At 41.8% G+C, this 12,006-nt stretch overlaps 1 protein-coding gene across 1 annotated transcript in view; it reads left to right on the forward strand.

Moving 5' to 3' along the window:
* The first annotated feature begins 5,181 nt into the window (after positions 1-5,181).
* Positions 5,182-12,006, forward strand: part of STOML3 (stomatin like 3) — a 31,480-nt gene continuing 24,655 nt past the window's right edge. The window contains exon 1 of the mRNA XM_089690818.1: positions 5,182-5,263. The gene's annotated coding sequence lies outside the window, so the exon portion shown is untranslated. The remainder of the gene's footprint in view (positions 5,264-12,006) is intronic.

Consider the following 12,006-nt stretch of genomic DNA (forward strand, 5'->3'; position numbering starts at 1 on the left):
GGTCTGGGCTAGTGAGTCCAGAGGAGGCCACCGTGGGAGAGTGCAGCTGAGGAGACAGTCGGAATCCTGGAGCCAGGTTTCAGTAATAGCAAGTAAGTTGAGGAAGAGGTCATTGATAGTAGAAAGTTTGTTAGAGGCTGAGCGGGCATTCCAGACGGCACATAGGAGGGAGGGGCCAGCATGTGGAAGCAGGGGAATTGAGATAAGAGAGTGAGGGTTGCGGCTGTGGCCAGAGAGGGGAGGCTGCTGCTTCTGTGGGTTGGAGTTTGATGGTGGAGGGCCAGGATTTGGGGCAATGTCTCCAGAAGTTGGTAATAGGAGGGTGAGGGAGGTGAGGTGGGACAGGGATTTATATGAGGGCAAATGCCACAGTGATTTTGTAGCGGTGACATTATGTGGGCTAAGAGAGAGCAGGAGATAAGTGTAGTGATATTGAGTGGGCAGAAGTGAGGGTGATATGTACAGGTTGTGGGGTGGGGAGGAGGGGTAAACAAGAGAGTTTGAGGAGAGAGGGCATTATAGCAACAAAGAGAGTTAGCAAGAGCATGCTGGAGAGAGGATAAATAACAAAGGCAGCCTGAGGGAAAGAGGTAAGAGAGGGAAGAGCACTTGCAGACTACTTGGGGTGGCACACTAATGTTTGTACTTGCCTTAGTTAAAGTGCCATGTTTAAAGTGCCATGCACTTAGCACTGTAATGTCACTTTGCACAAGGAATGGCCAGCCTGTCCACTCACCAGCCATCCCAAGGACTGTACTGAATTTATACTTGGATGGACGGGGGGGTTAGTTAATCGTTCAATTGAGAGCTAATAAATGATACATGGTGGAGGGGTTCTGCCCTGAACAGAATGCAAGCAGGATGGACACAAGATAAGGCAAGGTGTTTGATCTCAGCTAAGGCACTACGAGGCTACGTTCACTTAATACAGGCAAGTATACACAGTAGTTACAAAAAAAATCTAACAAAGCAGATGATTTCAGACATGCAAAGTAGCTTAGCGATTGAGAGAGCAATGGAAGCAGTGGTTACCAAGGGCAACAGGAAGGCAGATGTCAGTTGCAGAAAGTTTCAGAAAGCAATGGATGCAGTGGTTACCAAGGGAGGCCCCAAGAATTCATTGTAATGGGCTTTGTGATATAGTGGACCTATAGGCAAAATTTAAAAAATGACATAGAATATGGTGAATCCTGTCCCTAGCATTAACAAGGACATTTTTGTTATTCAGAGTCCCCCCTGTAGCATTGTGTTTTTTTTACCTGTTGACCCTGCCAGGTGATCTGTGTTTCACTCATGACGTCACTACAGCTTGTCACTGTGATGCATAGAATTGAATGTCCATTTGTGACACTTCAATAAAGTTGCCAAAAAAAGTAAATCGTGTGATACATTGTAACAACGCATTGCATTGTCCAAACACCATGGACAGTCTGCAGCCTTTTTTCCTGTACTTTGGTGTGAACAAGTCCTAAGACCTCATCCACACAGGTGGCAGAAGGGTGGTTAAAAAAGGGGGTGGATAGCCATTTTTATTGCCCCATGACCACCAACCGGCAAGTTTACATGGCCAGTGGATGTGTCTGTGTATATTGCCCATCATGGTAGCAGATGGTACCAGTTCAAGTTGTCTGTTGCATGTGGTTGTGGCGTAGCAGGCAGGATTTTCCCCAGAAAACAGTCATTCAGGAAGCGGCAAATTAATCCGACAAGGAAGCTGGCATCGTAGCCACAGTTGTACCGTTGCCAGGGTGCTGCACATGTAATCTGTTATGACACCAACCATTTGATGGCTTGAGTGGCTGAAGAAGCTGTCCAGGAAGCCGAGGGAGAGATTGTTGCAGAGGTGAATGAGTAGGGAGCAGGTCAATGCGACTTATTGACAAGGAAGGCCCTGTGCTCTAATCTGCAAGAGGGCGTAACTTTCAATGTTGACACCTGGGAATTTCCATTGTATATATTCTATTTCAAGTATTGCAAGTATGTTTTCTTCACCCTTTTAAGAATTAATGGCACCCAAGCATGTGTTGTGCATTTTCAGCAATTTTTTTTTTTTTTGGCGTGATTCGGCCTGAGATTTCAGATAAGCAAAGTGTAAACATGGTCTAAAAGTTTTATTTAACTAGACAAATACATAAATGATATTACTACCAAACAATACCTTCCTAGGTATAGGCATGATTTACAAGAGGCATATTTTTATTTTATTTTAAAATACTGTATATGCAGGAAGATTTATCATAGTGGGGCCTCATTCATGTGGGTGTACCTGTTTGTACACCTATGAAAAGGGCCATCTTCACCAGCACAGGAAGCACAAGCGTCCATGCATCCATGTGTAGGCATTTCAGTTCATGTCTGTTGGGATGCAGGGGCTGCATGGACACAGCCACTGGTCCCAACCTGACAGCCATATGGGTGCATGTCCCTAAACACAGGCAGTGTACGTTCAGCAACACGCACCCACATGGCTGTCAGATTGGGGATTGGTTGTGTCCATGCAGCCCCTGCATCCCAACAGATATGAACTGAAATGCCAATGCATGGACGCTTGTGCTTCCTGTGCAGGTGAAGACGGCCCTTTGCACAGGTGTATAGATAGGTACACCCATATGAATGAGGCCCCATTATGATAAATCTTCCTGTATATACAGTATTTTAAAATAAATGATATGCCTCTTGTAAATCATGCCTATATTTAATAAATGCTGCACCCTAATTCAAATACTTTTTGCCACAATGGCTTGCTGCACACAAAGCAAAAGAGGAATTTTTTTTTAACACCGTCAGTTATGTTTTTTCCAGTCTCAGAATGTTGGAAGGTGCGCATTTTTCTATTAGTAAAACCGTAAATGCTCTTTTACACTAGCGCATATGCTAAAGTGCTCAATGCAGTAACCAATGGTTACTTCAGGTAAACTACTGTGTGTTGTGGAAGAATGCACACATGCTGCATTTTTTTTTGCACTGAACTGCTCTGCCAACCAGACAGGTCCATTGTGGTGTTAAGAGGGCACATAGAAAACAATGTGTGAAACAAGAACAGATTGATCTTTATATCTGGTGTTTTCAAAAAAGCTGCATTCAGCTAGTAGCTCTGCGGCTAATGGTGAAGGAAACCATGCAAGAACGCGGTGACATTATTGTGTACAGGGCTTGCATGGTGCCACAATGACACTAGTGTGCGTATTTGAAAACTGCAATTGACTATCATGTCTTTTTCTCAACTGAGCAGCAGTTTACGTAGCTGTGACAAGGATCGAAGATGGTGTTCTCCACTTTTCATTGCAGCACAATAAGAAGCAGCCAGTGACGGCTTTACAAACAGCCAGTGACGGAGATCATGCAAGAGCTGTGCGACGTCATTGTGTACAGAGCTTTTATGGTGCCATGCCTAAAGCTATTGGAAGCCAGTATTACTATTCAGGAGCTACAAATCACGATGGGTGCCTTGTAAACTGTAGGCCTGGTTTCAGAGATGACCACTTCTACTTCTATTTCTTCCTAACTTGCCCAATTTTTCCAGCAACAAATATTTTTAAAAACTTATTTAGGGGCTCATGTACATGATGTATGGTGACTGGCATTTCTTAGGTGCAGAAAACCACCAGTCACCTCACATGGTGTAAACAAGCCCTAAAAAAACAACTGCAAAAGTGACTTCAGAGCTCAATCTCAGTCTTCACAGGTTTTCTTATCCTGCGCAATGTCCTTTTTGTCTGTTTTGGTCAGTTGACCATGTTGACTGTTTCCCGGAAACTGTATAAGCCATCATAACCTTTTGATACTGTACTTCGTGACACGGCAAATAAATTGGCAACTTCAGTCACAGAGGCACCAGCTAAATGGCACCAACAATTTGCCCTCTTTGAAGCTCAGTAAGCTCTGACATGACTCCGGGAGGCTTCCCAACTGTTAGCTAGGTGCCTCATCATACAGTGGAAGCAAAAGAATGTTACATTACTTCCGTTTTTGACGGGAAACGTTTTGTTACTTTCACACCTGCATATCATGTAGTGTTTCCATATTTTTTGTCTAACCCCTGTGTGTGTGTGTGTATATGTATGTATGTATGTATGTATGTGTGTGTGTGTGTGTATATATATATATATATATATATATATATATATATATATATATATATATATATATACACACACAGAATATATATATTATGTAGAAAATGCAGCAGGCAGTAGATGCACTCAACAAGACTTTCAGCAGGAGGAATTTTCATGCATTGCTGCACCCGGGCCAATACCCCTACATGCGTGTGCGGTGGTCCATCTGCACACTATATATTGTAATTCCTGCACTTCCATCTCACGTTGTGGTTTTTCCATCTCCTCGCCCTGCTGTCGTCACCTCTGAGGTGGAGAAGCCAGGAGGATAATTTACATAAATGGCCAGTCCAGATGCCTATATCACACTTTATTAACTGCCCATTTGTATTGCAGTCACTGGCCCCTTCTTATTGTGCGTCAATAGGAAGTGGAGAACACCATCTCCGATCCTCGTCACAGCTACGTAAACTGCAGCTCAGTTGAGCAAACTCTGTGCTAGTCAATTGCAGCTAATTTCAGTTTAATACATGGACACCAATGTCATTGCGACACCGTACAAGCTCTGTACACAATGATGTCATACACAATGATGCCCCAGAGTCATTAGTTGGCAGCAGCACTTTTGATAACACCAGGCATCATGTTATACGGATCCCAGACTGTTATTGTTTCATATATAAAGTTTGACAGCTTTCCTGTGAAGAGTTAGGTACTGTACTGCTGAATATTTCACATTTACCTCACAAGTATTTGAATACCCCAGTTACATATTGCAATGTTATCTCGGTATTTGTCAGTGATGAACATGACTGCCTTCGGCCCCAGTTGACATGAAAAACCTGAACTACAGGTTTCAGTAGAATATCATGTAAACATTTCCTTTTTCTCATCACAACCAATTTAAGCTAATTCTACATACAAAAGATCACAGATTAGCCAATGAATATACTGTATTTATCATATAGTGTTTTTTGTGCAATGCTGTGGTTGTTCTACCTTGTGCTAACATACTGTAGAGTTGGTATATGATACTATGGTGACTATGGTCTCTATAGAAATAAATTCCCCAGTCTAGGTATGCTAAACAAACTAGAGGGCGGCCTTACTGGTGATAGCACATTGACCTGGGGCGTTCCTACAGCAAGGAAAGCAATTCTGACAGCAACAAAGATCCAGTCAGATCTGTGAACTAGAAGAGGAAGGTGAGTGCTACGCTATATGGGGAAAATCCTAGATATCACGTCACTCAAACATTGCAATATACATGCTGCTATTAGTTTTTTTTATTTCAGTATTATCGATTATTAATTTATATTTTATATGTTTATTTGCATTTTTTTTAAATTGTTGAAAAAAAAAACTGGAAAATGTTACATTTTATTAGTAATAGGAGTCTGGCCCTGGTACGTTTCAGTGCATGTCCTAAGGGGTTGGTTTATCAAAGCAAGAAGAGCTGTTCATTTACCCCTTAAGCTTTTGTGCATGTGGACAGGTGTGGATCTTTTACCACTTTTGGTTGACCTGTCGGGTGGCTCAAGCATTAATAGGACAGGATATGTCCACGACTCCTCACTTTTCCATTTTATGCATGAAACCCCCAGGCTTATTCAAAGTTCAATTTAATCTCCTACGTTTCCTTCTCACATTGGTGAAGCAGACCTTTGCTAAAGCTTGGAAATCACTCACTCTTTCACTTACAGAAGTTGAAAGTCACACAAACTGTTACATGACCCGATGAAAAGGTATAGAGCAGTGGACCCCAAAATGTGGCCCTTTGCTTGCGTTTATCTGACTCTTGGGGCACTATTCCTTCCACTAACACCAACAAGGAGGCACCATTCTGCCCACTGACACCAACAGTGGTGAACCATTCCTCTCACTGACACAGCAATGGGGTAATTTTCTTTTCACTGAAACCAATGATGAAACACTATTCCTCCCACTGACACCAGTAATGAGGTATAATTCCCACTGCACCCGCAATGGGACATAATTCCTTCCACTGATATAAACAATTAGGCACTATTCCTCCAATTAATACCAATGATGGGGCACTATGTAGTTTTTTGTTTTGTTTTTTTTTATTCCCACTTACGCTGGGGCATTTTCTCCAACTGGTCACTCTGAAATCCCTTAAGGTTGTAGGTCAGACCCCTGGTATAGAGCTACCTGGTTCTCATGGTTCGTGTATTGTCTTACTAATGTCAGGTGCCAATTTATTTGGTCTTTAAATGCATGACATATCAATAACCAGGTCTTCCTCCCCTTACCTTAACCCCTACCTCCCCTTACCTCAACCCTTTCCTTCTATATTCCTTTCCTTTATTTTGCCTTTATGGGACACGTGTTATAAAAATGCAATATTTGTGTTACTGTTACATGTAGCACCATATACGTGATGTCTTAGATATCTTTTTGTAACAGATATGATAATGGCCCCGTATTTCTTACAAAATTTAACTTCTATTTGCATATGTTTTATTTGTAAAATTTAAATTAAAAAAAATTGAACCATAAAAACTGTTCACTTAGTACTGTAGTTCCCAAACCTTTTTAATCATCGTACTCCATCGCAGATCATTTCCATAAACTGTAGTAACTATGCCAAACCATATTTAATGGGCTGAAGGACACTGACATCCAGACTGGTCAATACTTCCAATGGCAGGAAGCTGGTCCAGACTAAGTGCATGTAGACAGAAAGTGACTGAAAGAGGCTGGAATAGATCAGCAGCACTGAAGTTAAAAAAATAATCACACAAAAAGGTGAAAACGGTATTTTTCACTGTGAACCCACACTGAACAAAATAGTACCACCACTAGTGGTTCCTGTGTGTCCCAGTCCGGTGACTCACACTGAGGGTGCAGGCTGGGGACAGTCTCTATTAGCTCAATGCATGTAGTATAAGGGAAGGAAAAAACCCTAAGTGGCAGACACCATCAGGATCTGGCAGTCACTATGGGAGAAGCAGCCTCAGCCCAGCTCTGTCCAGGCCATGCCCAACACATTTCACATGGACCCCCATAAGTAAGCCCTGTGGGTGCTGTGAAAGGCATTGGGCGTGTGGTCTGGACAGAGGTGGGTTGAGGCTGCTTCTACTATAGTGACTATTGGGTCCTGATGGTTTCCGCCACTCAATTTCTTTCCATCCCTTATACAGCTTTAATGCCTGAACCCTATGTGCTGTGGCAATGATCAGTCTGGCTGTTTGTCAACATGCGTTAGTTTTTTCTAAAACCTGTTTTGAATTCGGCATTTAAAGTGTCAACCCACTGAGAGTTGGTTATGCTTTTAAATCTAAATACCTCTCAGCCAGACCCCCCACCCCAGAAACAATGAGGCAATCCCACTGATTCTTTGGTTCCTTGTGATCTCTGCCACACAAATACAGCAACTTATTAAATGATGGTGCTAAATGCTCTGCTCAAAGCAATATCACACTTAATATATAACTTCTGAATCTCTAGGGATGGGCTGTGGGCAGCCATAACGAACATTTTTCTCAACCCCCTCCCCCATCTCCCTTTTTTTCCTTTAATATTTATTGTATCCTCCTACACCTGTGATTACACAAGAAACATGGATGGGATGCATACAGTACCTCATAAACTCTATATAATCTCAAAGCACAAGAATAGACACATTCAAACAGCACACACAACTTGAGTAGACCCCTTCACAACATACCAAACACTACTTGTTCATTTATGGATGATTACCGAAGGAGATAACTTCCCTTCAGCCTATATGCAAATAAAATCCAAGATGGTACCACTGTCCTGCATCTGCTCTCAAAAGATCATTTTGCAATTGCTATAGCATCTCTGGCTTCTCTAGGGATTTTGAATGGCACTTCTCCCTGGAATATAATCTACTGCATAGAACTAGCTGAGGTTAGCCTGCTAATTCCAAATGGATACCCAGAGAATGAGTTTATTGAAATGACCATCCAAGTAGTGACACACCTTTTTTCATCATTACTTCTAAGATTCTACTTGGGCTGCTTCATCATATCATGGATGTTTTTCATTCATAAGCTTCCTCAGGATGTAAAAAGACTCCCAGTTTCAGTTAATTGGAGCGTATTCTTTGAGGGTATGGTCCAATTCACCTCTGCTGGAACTATCTGAAGTTGATAAATTCCTTTTACATTCACTCAGGGCTTTTCTTCTCAGAAAATAGGTCCAGAATACCCCCCCCCCCCCACACACACACACACACACACACACACCATACTGCGTGAAATAGTGAATGTGGCCTTAAAGGGGAATTAAATACCAGGAGTGAATTATGTACAGAGTGCAGAGTTTGGGGGTGCACTGCATACAGAGTGCAGAGTGTGGGAGTGCACTGCATACAGAGTGCAGAGTGCGGGAGTGCACTGCATACAGAGTGCAGAGTGCGGGAGTGCACTGCATACAGAGTGCAGAGTGCGGGAGTGCACTGCATACAGAGTGCAGAGTGCGGGAGTGCACTGCATGCAGAGTGCAGCCTTCTTCCATAACTGCTTACTTCTGCATCCTCCATCCACATCTCACTTTTAACTCTCTTCAGCACTTACCTCTGCATACAAACCCCCCTCTCCCCTTAAAAGCTCCACCATCTTCCACTTATCTTACTTTTGTTGCTGTATTAAGTTAAAGCACCCAGCCAGAGCTAGTAACTCCCCACACACTGTAGGTGGCTCTGACTTTCCCACTTTAGATCATTTAGTGGGGGTGTCGGCATCCACACTGCACGCAGAGCACCTGTATCTCCTAACCTGCACCCAGTGGAAGCCACTCAGGGGACCAGATATGTGGGAGACCAGCTGTAATTTCTAAACCCAAAAGTTGGACTGTGCTTACAAGTGATAGTAGTGAGCAGAGGGCCTGAGCCAGAGGTGGTGGAACTGAGCTCCACCTAGTTCCAGCTGAAAAAAGGCCCCCACATTTACCCCTTAGGGAAGGGATGTCAAACTGGCGGCCCTCCAGCTGTTGCAAAACTACAAGCCCCATCATGCTTCTGCCTTTGGGAGTCATGCTTGTAACTGTCAATCTTACAATGCCTCATGGGACTTGTTTGGCAACAGCTGGAGGGATGCCGGTCTGACACCTGTGCCTTAGGGGTATGATAACAAAATGTGAAATGTAAAGCCACTGGGCTCTTATCACTACCGGAACATACAGTTCGGGCCATATATATTTAGACACAGGCACAATTTTAGTTTTTTTTCAGATATTTACCAAAACATATTCAAGCTATAGTTATATAATGGATATGGGTTGAAAGTGCACACTCTCAGGTTTAATCTGAGGGTATGTACATCCAAATTGGAGGAAGGGTTTAGGAATTACATCTCTTAAGAGTAGCCATCCCCCCTTCTTCCAGGGACCAAAAGTAATTAGACAGTTGAATCAAAAGCTGTTTTATGGCCAGGTGTGGGCTACTCCGTTATTTCTTCATCAATTAAGCAGGTAAAAGGTCTGGAGTTGATTCGAAGTGTGGTGTTTGCAGTTGGAATCTATTGCTGTGAACCTACATTATGCGTTCAAAGGAGTTCTCCATGCAAGTGAAACAGGCCATTGTAAGGATTCAAAAATGAAACAAATCCATCAGAGAGATAGCAGCAACATTAGCAGTAGCCAAATCAACAGTTTGGTACATTCTGAAACATGTGAAAAGAACCTCCTGCGCTCCTAACTAAGTCCCTATACGCTAATCAAGGAGGTAAAGCTGCCAACATCTAAATCATATACCAAATGATACACGTAAAAAACAAAATAGTGATGTAGCGCTAATACCATTAAACCCCACCAAATATTAGAGTGACAATAATATTACTGACATGAACATATGCATAAAAATAAATTTGTACATAAATATAAGCATAAAGGTGAAAATGCAAAAATAGTTTCTAAAATCACTCACATAGTACACATGTAACAAAGTGTCACGTACAAATACCATAAAACTCATATGCACTCACATTTAGTATCATCTTTCTCAAGGCATAGAATATTTCAGACCTCAGACCAGATGTATGGGTGTCTTCCTGGGTGTCTCAAGATGGCGTCCGACCGGATGTGCATCACCACGTGCCGATGCGTATCGTCACGCTAATCAAGTGATTTATCAGCTTCATCTAGCCCTGATGAAGTCATATGAGTTTTATGGTATTTGTACTACCCAATAAACAGTATTACACTATGGAAGTGTGAATGTGGGATCCCAAAATATCAAATCAAAAAGTGTGACAATATTAACAATATTGACAATACAAATCTATACGTGCTTGCTGATAATACCAAAAATCAAATGAATCACTCAAAAGATATAGAAACACAAAAAACTATATCTATACGTATGTGCATGAATACAAAATACATACACATACATATAATTAAATCACACGTGCCTATTGTGAAGTGAAAAAATAACCATAATATTGGTACACGCAAACTTATATCTCAAAGTCCAAAAAATAGAATATTGTAGGTGAACAAAACAGTAAACAGTGCTTCCAAATTATACTGTTAGTGACCACAAGTGAAAAAAATCGTGCAGGTTTCTGGGTGTATATAGATCTACGAATCCAACCACCTTCTGGATTAGCCTCTCACCTCATCCCTTCGACCCTTGCGGATCAAAGAGCAGTAGTGGATCCCTCTCACAGATCCTCCAGGCACCAAAGCACTCCAAGACAGCTCTCAGGATATAATATTCCCACTCTGGCTCTTCTCCAGGAAAAGTTGAAATATCAATCTCTCAGAATGAGACAAAGGAATCCTCCCATAGTGTAGTATATTTATTATACCATAGGAACATGTAACAAATTTTAAATAGGAACTCACGTAGCAGCCAGTCCACGCTAAAGCCTCATGCTTTCAGATGAGGATATGTCTGTTGGGTGTACAGCTGGATGCACAGGTGTACCAAGATGGCCGCCACGCCGGAAATACGTCACCGCGCTACGCCGGGTGTAGGCGTAGCGCTGTGACGTATTTCCGGCGTGGCGGCCATCTTGGTACACCTGTGCATCCAGCTGTACACCCAACAGACATATCCTCATCTGAAAGCATGAGGCTTTAGTGTGGACTGGCTGCTACGTGAGTTCCTATTTAAAATTTGTTACATGTTCCTATGGTATAATAAATATACTACACTATGGGAGGATTCCTTTGTCTCATTCTGAGAGATTGATATTTCAACTTTTCCTGGAGAAGAGCCAGAGTGGGAATATTATATCCTGAGAGCTGTCTTGGAGTGCTTTGGTGCCTGGAGGATCTGTGAGAGGGATCCACTACTGCTCTTTGATCCGCAAGGGTCGAAGGGATGAGGTGAGAGGCTAATCCAGAAGGTGGTTGGATTCATAGATCTATATACACCCAGAAACCTGCACGATTTTTTTCACTTGTGGTCACTAACAGTATAATTTGGAAGCACTGTTTACTGTTTTGTTCACCTACAATATTCTATTTTTTGGACTTTGAGATATAAGTTTGCGTGTACCAATATTATGGTTATTTTTTCACTTCACAATAGGCACGTGTGATTTAATTATATGTATGTGTATGTATTTTGTATTCATGCACATACGTATAGATATAGTTTTTTGTGTTTCTATATCTTTTGAGTGATTCATTTGATTTTTGGTATTATCAGCAAGCACGTATAGATTTGTATTGTCAATATTGTTAATATTGTCACACTTTTTGATTTGATATTTTGGGATCCCACATTCACAATTTGATTTGAATGTAGCGCAGCATTCCTTATGTTTTATATTCACTTGATCACTGGTATATGATTTAATGCTAGCAGCTCCTTTTGGGATTTATACACTTATTTATTTATTTGGTTTATTATTTTTAAATACACACTTGGAGCGCAGGAGGGTCATACCACTATTGCTACACTATGGAAGTGTTCACTTATATTTTATGAGGAAATAAGTGGCCACTT

This window comes from Staurois parvus, unplaced genomic scaffold, assembly GCF_062004578.1.
Source record: "Staurois parvus isolate SC_StPar_1 unplaced genomic scaffold, SC_StPar_1.0 ptg000544l, whole genome shotgun sequence".
Classification (NCBI taxonomy): Eukaryota; Metazoa; Chordata; class Amphibia; order Anura; family Ranidae; genus Staurois; species Staurois parvus.